Consider the following 10,585-nt stretch of genomic DNA (forward strand, 5'->3'; position numbering starts at 1 on the left):
CACACTCCCTCCTTAACCTCAGTGGGGCCTTCTCTGTCTCTGCAATTTCCTTCTGATTAAGCAGCCCCAAGAATAGCATCCAAGCCTTCCAAATGTGTGGCCTCAGCCTCTGCTTTGAGATGCTTCCAAAAACCCCACTTGTAATTACTCCTTTGAACAAGAGCAAGAGACCAAGAGCGCTACTATAATTGTACCCTGAGTACCATTTGTGTGCGTGTCACAAAATTACCACTTTTGCATCATGCTTTCTCTTCTGGGTGGTTTTTCACCTAGAGCTCAGCTGTGCCTGTTTCCTGGATCTGCCTACAAGCAAAAAAACAGACATTCTGGAAGCAATTTGCATGATGATGTCTTGTTTCAGGATAAATTGCGTTGCTTTGACTTGAAGCCCTTGGAAGAGTATAGGTGTTAATTTAGAGATGATGTTCTGAATCATTAGTTGTGGCTGAGTACATTCTGGTAGAAGAAATGGGTGTTTTGTAAATGTGGGAGATGCATTTTACTGCCTATAAAGGGAAGTAAGGATCCAAAAACCTTTGTGAGAGTGCTGAAGGCTCATTCCTATGTAAAGGCTGTACAGACCCTATTGCTCAAATGGTGCATGGCAGATTCATATACCAGGTGCTGATTCATTTAGATCAAGAAGTAACAGTAGCTTTGAACTCTTGCCATTTGAGGCTGACTTGAATTTTGGATGATACCCCCTTAAGTAATGAGCTGTGATGACCCATTCATCTGAGCTGGTTAGAGCTGCCTGAGAATAAATGAAGTTGGTTATCTCTTGTGTACGAACTGAGATCCCAAAGGTGAGAGAGAAATCCATAGCTGTAAAGCTCAGTTTGTGCTCATTTGGAAAGGTCCTAAACAATCATGAAAGCTAATGGTCAGATAATAATTTATACCCATCCACAACTTCAAATATCTTGGCTGTATCTCCACCACACCTTTTTTAAGCTAAAAGGTTTAGGGACAGTCACATTAGTTCAAAGTCAGACCTGTCCATCTTGGAGAGCTAGACTGTAAGAATTGGGGTAAGATGCTGGGAAATTTGCTGAGTTTATGTCAGCTGTTTTTTCTGCTTACCTTTTGTTACACTGAACATTCGAGGGCTGCATTTTCAAAGAGGCTCCTAAATTTGTACTGGCACAACAACAAGCCTTCCTGCATTCGGAAAGGGGCATGATTTTCTTGTGACTTCAATGGTGGGGCTCCTTATGTCTTTTGGTATTTTGCATAGTGGCACTGATATTTTTTAAGTGGCATAAGTCTGTTATGGAGTTCTGAAAATCACAGAGTTGCAAATTGTATAGCACATGCTATCTAGGGGCAAGTAATAAAGTATACTAAAAGCTTGTATCTAAAAATCTAATTTGACTTATTTTCCTGCAGAAGGTTTAACACTAGGGCTTGCCCTGCATTTGACATGAACATTGAAAAGCTGCTGCAGCCCACAGCTGACTGGAATGCACTTCTGTTGAGATCTAATTCCATCCTCTGCCATCATCTGTTTGTAATCATAGAGGATAAGTTTCTAAAGCCTGGAAATAACAGAAGATGAAGTGTCTTGATGGCTACAAAATACAGAGAATGGCTTTGGATGTTTTCCCATTGCTAATTATAAGTGTGATAAAAAGGGCCCTGCTAGGAAGATTTGCCTGGGCGTGCCAAGGCTCCCTCCATAACAACGGCAATTGTAATGAAAAGAATTATATCCTAATCATGAATAATATAGTACAGGCAGTCCTCACACTTACGGCAGGTTATGTTCCTGGAAAAGGTGCTGTAATTCGAAATGATGCCAGTTGAGTCTGATTTTCCCATAGAAACAATATTATAATAGGAGGTTACGGTCCTGACCAAGGGCCTGATGCCTAACTTTTTATAGAAATTACCATATTTAAATCAACTATTTAATCCACTGTAAATGATATACACTATACAGTACAAAGCTTTCTAAAGTGTTATGTATATAAATCGATTAAGCAGGGCAATACAGTAACTAATCACATAAAATTGTATTTAATTAGAAGGTAAAGGAACACATTCATCAGGGTCATGGAATTCAGAAGGGCTTCTGTGGGGAGATTTTGGGGAGGCTTAGGGCCACTTGATGGCTTTTTGAGAAACTGATCCAGGGCTGTTTGTTTTGCTGTCGTCTTGCTCACTAAATTTCCTTGTAGTGCTGTAAGTGTGAGGATCCAGCACCATAAGTAATAACATGGGTGTAAATGGCGGAGAGCCGCAAGTGCAAATTGCCATAAGTCGAAATGCCATAAGTCGAGGACTACCTGTATTAATTCCTGGAGGCCTGTGAACATCATATAGAAAACAACCTATATAAGAAAAAAAGGACAGTGATTTATAATTGGTATAAGACACCTGGCATTGATAGAACTGACTCCTGTCACCCATATAAAATACATATTTTCAGTGAATGGATATACCATGAAGCTAATCAAAACTGCGGAGTTTGTGCTGGTGGCAGGAATATTTAAAGGCCCATTTCAAAGTACATAAGCAGGCAAGGTTCTTTGGGTAGATGTGATATCTTGTATTAGACCAACTAAATAGTTGGGAAAAAGTTCTTTGTAAGCTTTTGGGCACAAACACCCTTCTTTAGGCACTGGGAAATTCTGCTGCTGTTATGAGTTTTCCAAGGTAGAAAAGAAGCTGGAGTAAACAAGAAGTCTGAAGATGTAGTGAGTGGAAGGTTGGAAGACAAAGAATAGCGATGCGGGGGTGGGAGGGAAAAGTGTGAAGGAGTGCCAGTGGTAAGGTTAAGGCAGGTACCTGGTGTGTCAAATGTCAGGCAAGTTGTAATGTGTCATACATCCAGTGTCTATATTAAGTCCATGATTTTTTGTATCCAGTAGATTTATGAAGTGAAGTTCGTAGGCTCGTCTACGGAAGGGTTTTTGTAAGTTCCCTGTGAGGATTAGAACAGAGATCGGAGAGGGAGTGATTGTCTTATGAGAAGTGTGCACCCACAGGTAATTGGATATTTTTGTCTTTGATGGATTTTCAGTGTGCGTTCATTCTGGTACGCAGTTGTTGTTTGGTTTCTCCTATTTCAAAGTACATCACACTTGACATCTTATGTGCTGTGTCCTGTTCTCATCTGCCATGTAGGATGGCATGCAGCCATCCTACATGGAAGTAATGGCAACAGTCAGAAACTGCGCTGGGAAGTTCAGCGAGCAGGGCAGATATACTTTAAGGATTAAAGACAGTGAGCTCAATCCTACTCCTTTTAAAATTGCTTTCAGGTTTCCTGCATTGGGAGCAAGGCTAGGTCCATACAGACTGGTCAGTTTTATTCCATTAAGAGGCAGTATTGGATCATGTCAAAAACAGTGGACTGGGAATTGGGAGACCTGGCTTCCAACCCTGAGTCTGCTTCCTCATTGTCAGACCTCTATAGTTATTTAACTTCTCATAGTTTCATAGTTAGTAGGGTTGGAAGGGACCTGAGCAAATCATCAAGTCTGACCCCCTGCTACAGGCAGGAAAGAATGCTGGGTCAGATGACCTTGGCAACGTGTCTGTCTAGCCGCCTCTTAAAGACCCCCAGAGTAGGAGCGAGGACCACTTCCTTTGGAAGTTGGTTCCAGATCCTAGCCGCCATGACTGTAAAGTAGCACCCTACCCGCCATGACTGTAAAGTAGCACCTCCTGATATCCAGCCTGAATCTGCTGTCTGTCAGCTTATGGCCGTTGTTTCTTGTCACTCCTGGTAGTGCTTGGGGGAACAGGGACTGTCCCATTGCCTGCTGGTCTCCCTTGGCCAGTTTATAGACGACTACCAGATCCCCTCTCAGCCTCCTCTTGTGGAGGCTGAACAGGTTCAGATCCTGTTCTCATAGATTCTCATAGGACCTGCCCTGCTGCCCCCTGACCATGGGAGTGGCCCTCCTCTGGACCCTCTCCATGTTGTCCACATCCCTCCTGAAGTGCGGCGCCCAGAACTGGGCGCAGTATTCCAACTGTGGCCTGACCAGTGTCATATAGAGGGGAAGGATCACCTCCTTGGACCTGCTTGAGATGCATCTGTGGATGCATGACAAGGTGTGGTTAGCCTTTCTGACTGCATCCCCACATTGGTGGCCCATGTTCATCTTTGAGTCAATAATGACTCCAAGATCCTTTTCTGCCTCTGCACTGACGAGAAGAGAGTTCCCCAGCCTGTAGGCATGCTGCTGGATCTTCCTCCCCAGGTGCAGCACCTTGCACTTGTCAGTGTTGAAGCCCATCCTATTCTCATCTGCCCACCTCTGTAACCTGTCCAGATCTGAGTGCAGTTTGTCCTTCCCCTCTAGCGTGCCCACCTCCCCCCACATCTTAGTGTCATTTGTGAATTTGAACAAGGTGCTGTTCACCCCCTTGTCCAAGTTGCTGATGAAGATGTTGAACAGCGCAGGCCCGAGGACCGAGCCCTGCAGAACCCCTAGAGCACTTTGAGAAACTCATTCTCTAGAGCACTTTGAGAAACTCAGGTCAATGACGCTACCCTGCATATCATTAAGTGGGAAGTATTTTTATTTAATTTGCTGATCTTTAGTAGTTTGCCAACAGAGACCTACAGCCAAACATCTCTTGCCTTCTTTATTAGTCATCTGCATTGTTTTGGGAGAAAAACAGCAGAATTAATTTTTGGAAGCAAAGATCTTTGGCCATCCTAGGGGAGATGCCAGTGGGAGAGGAGACTGTTCTATCCTTGACAGCAGAAGGCAGCTCCAATATGCTAATTCTTTTCAATATTTAAGATTTGAAAGTGAAGATGGGACTTTAAAGCTGCATATCTGCATATTAGGTAAGTTATTGAACTGCACAGAGAAAGTGGAATAGTTTTTTTAGCTATTCTTCCACACTGAGAGGGAGTATCTACATGTTCATTAATGCACCGTTATTATGGCGCATAAAGTTTAGTACCTATAATAACAGATACTAAACTTAATGCACTGTAATTGGTGCTACTGTGCATTAGCACAGATGAATGCTTTTTAGGTGACGTCAATGCGCATTAGACTAAATCTGTTGTGCATTAGCACAGTTTTTGCCAGCCATGCCAATGCACAGTAGAATTAGTCTTCTGCACATTAAGCGTCTTGTGTAGACTACCCAGTGTGAACGTTACTTGGCAGATTGACTAGATGGATGGTTTTGTAACTAATCTGAAAAAATGTGGTTTGTTTCATATTGATTTGATGCTAAATTTCAAAGATATGGACTTGAATTACAGGCCACTTCCATTAGTGACATCTTGAACAAGCTATAGGACCCAATTCTGCAAGGTATTTAAGAACATGCTTTATTTTCAGTATATGCTTTTGTCCATTTCTGGATGTACTTAATTCCTACTACAAACCATAATTATTTCAAAGTCAGTGGAACTTAGCTATATGCCTAAAGTTAAGCATGAACTTCAGTGTTTTGCTTGATTGGAGTCCTAATTGCTGTTTTAGGGGCTGATCCAAAGCTCACCCAGCTCAGCAAAATGTCTGTAGCAAACTGAATTTTGGTTTGGATTCAGTCCTTAGAGACCTGCCATTTAATGTCTTGAAGGGTTAAAACTTCTTGATCCTCTTTTCTATTTTTAAGGCAGCAAAAACAAGAAATAATGGAAATAACTTGCTGAAACATTGGTGCAAATTGGAGAAAGCACTCATTAAAATACAACAGATCTGAACTGAAATTATAAATCTCAGAAAAGCATGAAGAGTGGTAATTAAAGCTGTTATAAAATTCCTGTCCTAAGTTCCTCCAGATGTTTGCAATGAGAAAATTATGCTGTGCAATTTGTAGTGTGTATTGATCGCTTGAATATCCATAGGTGCAGTTCATATCTTCTCCTCTTTCTTTACAGCTTCCTTGGGGATTTCTTTACAATATTATTTCTCATGGAATCACACACACAAATCTTTCCAGGTTTGATTTCTAGAGGTGTTGAACATGAGAAATGACTAGTAAAAACTTCTTGTAAGTTCTGTTTTCCTAGCATGCATCTGAACAGAGTTGAAAAATTACAACGGTTTTGTGCTCTGTGGCTCAGAATCCCCTTTTATGACTTGGGCCTAATATAACTTTTGTATGCCCTCACATCAGCAATGGGAAATGTTATATCACCCCCACTTCCTAAGGTTGGTGGCAAATAGGTAAAGCGGTATTGCCGTCTGTTTCCCTGTGTATTATAAGTGTTCTTCAACTGTTTTACTTGACTGAGGGCATTAGATTTCTGGCTTTCTATAAATTATTTTCAGGGCATGGACCAGGGTCTCTCTGCCCTAGTGCAATTGCCATTGTTTTCATGCCTGGATGTAAAGTGCACTGGGATTAGGAGTTACAGATGTGCAGCTATCTAGAGGTAGCTCATGCAGTTGTTGGTGTCTATAGCACTGACCAATATGAGATAGGGGAACAGATTGTGACAGCTGAAAATTATGTCTGTGTGATAAAGGTGCTTGCTGAAGGCTCTATGAAGATTAGACCAAGTGTTTTTTCTGTCATTTGTTCAGATATTAAGCTATATGTTATTGCTAAGAGCCTAATTAAAGTCAAATATGTAGTAAGGCCTAGTAAATTTAGCAAAGCCTTACAGAAGTGATGGTAGGCCCTGTGGCGTAGTTAAAATTAACGTTTTCAGAAGAATGCAAGGCTTGTACTGCTATTGGTCAGTCTAAGAACAGTTGAAGTAAAAAGAATCTGAATGGCTGTAAGTTATCAGCGTAGCTCAGAAGTTATAAATTGGCTGGCACATCCAGAAATCGTTTAGAAGGAAGATGCAGCTTTGTGAAAGGGACCAATTAGCTGCTGACCTGAATCAGTGGGCCCATGGATCTCGAGGAGCCCAGGGATTGAATACCAGGTATCCCTCAGACAGCGCTGATTGGGGATGCCTGACTTTGCTGAGCTTTACAGAAGAGAAACTTGTTGTACATCAGGCATCAAGAGGGGACTGCCAATAAGTTGCCGATGCAAATTATCGTTATCTGTCTTAGTATATTACGCGTAGTTGTGTTTTTGTTAAGTCAATAAACCGTTCTTACCTTTCTACCCCCAACCATACTCTCAATCCCAAATCCTCAGCTGGTGGCTGGGACAACAGATAACCTATTTGCTTTTAGTAACCAGCCCCCCTGGGGCTGGAGACAAAACAGCACCAACTAAATGGTGTAACTCACACTAATTGAGGTTTACATCCGATTCAGGTTTTTTGCGTTAACTCCTTTACACTGGGATAATGCTGATTGCTTGGGTGTAAATGTTGCATCTGTCCATGCCCTCCCTTTCTTATTTAGACAGTTTACTCATAGTTTAATTAGTGCTGACATGATTGTATGCATGTGCATACATGCACAGTCAAAATCTGTAACCTGTAAAATTGAACTTGTCTAGGATTGCTATGCAACAGGTCTCCAAGCTGGTTAGCTGGGTTTGTGATATGAATTTAGGCCTATTTAGGTCAGTGAGGATTTGGGGCATTATGAAAATAATATATCCTCTCTCTCAGATCCAAAGGGACTTCACATATTCCTTAATCCCTCCTCTTTTATGGTGGTTTTGCTTGGAATTGATGCTTTTGAAGAGCAGCTGGCCTTAGTGGATGTTGTGTTTATGACAGAGCAACACAGCTGGAATGTGTGAGAGAGGATGAGTTTATCACACAGAGAAAAACGTATTGGTGTGAAATGACAACAGAGGCAGCTTGTACATAAAAAACCCAACCAGGAGCAGCCTCAGCTTCCCCTTCTGAAAATGGGAACAAGGACGCTTGAGCTCAAAGCACTTTGACATCTACTGATGAAATGTGTGGTCAAAGATTTAAGTGTTATTATAATTGATTGTTAGGCACATAAGGGCAGATCTAAAATTCATAAGCACCTGTGGGCTCTGGCTCAGGGAGTGGGTCCTCTTACTGTGGTGTGAGCAGCTTCATTTGGTCTAATTAAACCTGTTCCAAAATAACTACCTACAGCTCCTAGTAGCTGCCTCTAGTTCTGCTCTTGGCTTCTAGCTCTGCCCCTGCTCACCAGGCTGCTAGTGGCAAGTCACAGCTGTGCAGGTGGGGGACAGTCAGAGAAGGTTTCTAGACTAAGGGTGTGACTGCTCCAAACTCCGAGCTAGCACTAACACTGATCAACATTTCTGTGGCTCACAGTGTAATGTGTAACAAGGCTCTTATTTGCTAACATTAACCCCTGGTCCCTCCCCTCAAAACCCCTCACATCTTTTCCTGTCGACAAAGCCAAGAAGAATATGAACTGTAACGGTAGATGAAATACTCCAAATTAAATAAGCTGAACCAACTTGACATTTGAAAGAAAGATACATTCTTAACTAAACCTTTCAGCTATGCCAAAAACACAAATTCCAGAATATATTTGTAATAATAATAATAATGCTACGGGCTCCAAACATGCCAAATTTCCAGTCCTGTGGCTATAAACTGAATGCAGTGTGCATTTTTCTTTCAGGATTCATCTCTCTTCTGAAGAGGATATCAGTGAGGAATAGCCTGAAAGAAGAGGTGCGGACCAGAAGGATTGATCGGGGATCATAATGGACATCCAAACAGTAAGTTGCATTTAGTTTTCTTAGCAGGCAGATATTTAAGTATGCATCTTTTTTTTTTTTTAAAGATAATTATATGAAACAAACAATAGGATACAAGAGGTAATTAATTTAGCCTTTCGTATTGCCATGAGGGAAAATATGACTAAAGGAAAGGATTTTTGTGGGCGATTTTCTTTTACTGGATCGATTGCATAGTTTTGTCTCAAAAGGTTTTACAGGAACATTTTTATAGCAAAATGAAGAGTCCAGAACATAAATAGTTTGACTGATAGACCAGGTTCAAAATAGAAAGATAATTGTAAGTTATCATCTTTGTGAGAAGAATGATGGCATTGATCATAAGCTATTTGAGCTTAATTTTAAATTTTGCTGATTGATGAATGTTGAGAGAGTAGTTGTTGAGAGAACCTGAGCAATTCATTATTTTCATAGGATTTTTGTTCAGGCCATTCCCAAACTGATGACACAATGTCATGTCAAGACCAAGTTTTCACCTGTATCACCCCAGACATTTTATAATTTTGGGTTGGGGGCACAGAGTTACAGTCTTAATGGTAGGCAAAATACAGGATATTAAAAAAAATTGCTGAGTCAAGTGGGAATTCTCCAAGATGAGGCTAGCTAAAGATGACCTCATTTAAAACTGATTGGACCAAATTTCATTCCTCCATGACAGGCCTTGCACTTGATTTGTCCAGAGGACTTGGAAGGAGGTCCTTCCTGGCAGAGTAAGCGTAGTCTGCACAACATAATTACCGGAAACAAGGCCAAGAAGCCTCATTTATGGTATTAAAAAGGCAGTTGAGAGAAGACTGGTGTTTTCAACCCCCTGGACTTGATCATCTTGGGCAGAGGAAGCCACAGCATTCGTAGCTAAGTCCCTAGAACCAGTCACTCAAGAAGCATGCTTGCAAGAAGCACTGTGCCTGTCTCTGCTGGATGCTTTCACTGCAGTTCTCGCTTCTATTCTTTGAGAGACTGTCAGAGCTGAAGAGTTTGCAAGCTTCTTGGTTATCTTAACTATCTAATTTTCCCTTTTTGCTTTGCTTTCATCTTTCGTTTTTGTTAGCTGGGAGTTGTCCTAGTCTGTTTAGCCACTGAAGGCAACTGAAAGAGAATTTACTCGTGTTTAAAGAGCCCTAAGTACTGTTTCATGAAACTCCTCATTGGGATGTGTTCTGAGTCCTAAGTTTACAATGCCCTAAGAAATTTGAGATAAGAATCGTATGGTTAAGGGCTTGCTCGTATGGTTAAGGGCTTGCAGACCAAGCCCTCCGAGGAGAGACTAGAGAACCTGGACCTTTTCAGCCTCCGCAAGAGAAGGTTGAGAGGCGATCTCGTGGCTGCGTATAAGTTCATCACGGGGGCACAGAAGGGAATTGGTGAGTATTTATTCACCAAGGCGCCCCCGGGGGTTACAAGAAATAATGGCCACAAGCTAGCAGAGGGCAGATTTAGATTGGACATTAGGAAGAACTTCTGCACAGTTCGAGTGGCCAAGGTCTGGAACGGGCTCCCAAGGGAGGTGGTGCTTTCCCCTACCCTGGGGGTCTTCAAGAGGAGGTTAGATAGGCATCTAGCTGGGGTCATCTAGACCCAGCACTCTTCCCTGCCTATGCAGGGGGTCGGACTCGATCTATTGAGGTCCCTTCCGACCCTAACATCTATGAATCTGTAATACCTGGCAAATTTCAGTTTATAGAGAGTTCTGCTCAAGTCTTTTGAGGAGGGTGGAAGAAAAGGTTACTGCAACCGGTGGGTTGCGTGCGCGGTACGGTGACCCCGGCCCCAGTGAGGGGGCGGCCCCAGTGAGAGGGGGCAGTGGTGAGAGCAACCAGTGGGTTGCGTAGCCCCGGTGTGAGGGGGCATTGAGGAGAGTCCCATTTAAGGGAGGAGGTGTGTGGCAGTGCACTGTGTGCGCCTGCCACTTGCAACCAGTGGGTTGTGTAGCCCCGGTGTGAGGGGGCGGTAGTGCGAGAGGCCCCAGTGTGAAGGGGGCCAGCGACGAGGAGCC

At 42.5% G+C, this 10,585-nt stretch overlaps 1 long non-coding RNA gene across 1 annotated transcript in view; it reads left to right on the plus strand.

Moving 5' to 3' along the window:
• LOC102374880 overlaps positions 1-9,715 on the plus strand; it is a 15,301-nt gene extending 5,586 nt beyond the window's left edge. The window contains exons 2-4 of the long non-coding RNA XR_003093190.1: positions 2,871-2,990; positions 8,472-8,571; positions 9,248-9,715. This is a non-coding gene — a long non-coding RNA (uncharacterized LOC102374880). The remainder of the gene's footprint in view (positions 1-2,870; positions 2,991-8,471; positions 8,572-9,247) is intronic.
• The last annotated feature ends 870 nt before the right edge of the window (positions 9,716-10,585 follow it).

The sequence above is a fragment of the Alligator sinensis genome, unplaced genomic scaffold, assembly GCF_000455745.1.
Source record: "Alligator sinensis unplaced genomic scaffold, ASM45574v1 scaffold210_2, whole genome shotgun sequence".
In the NCBI taxonomy this organism is placed as follows: domain Eukaryota; kingdom Metazoa; phylum Chordata; order Crocodylia; family Alligatoridae; genus Alligator; species Alligator sinensis.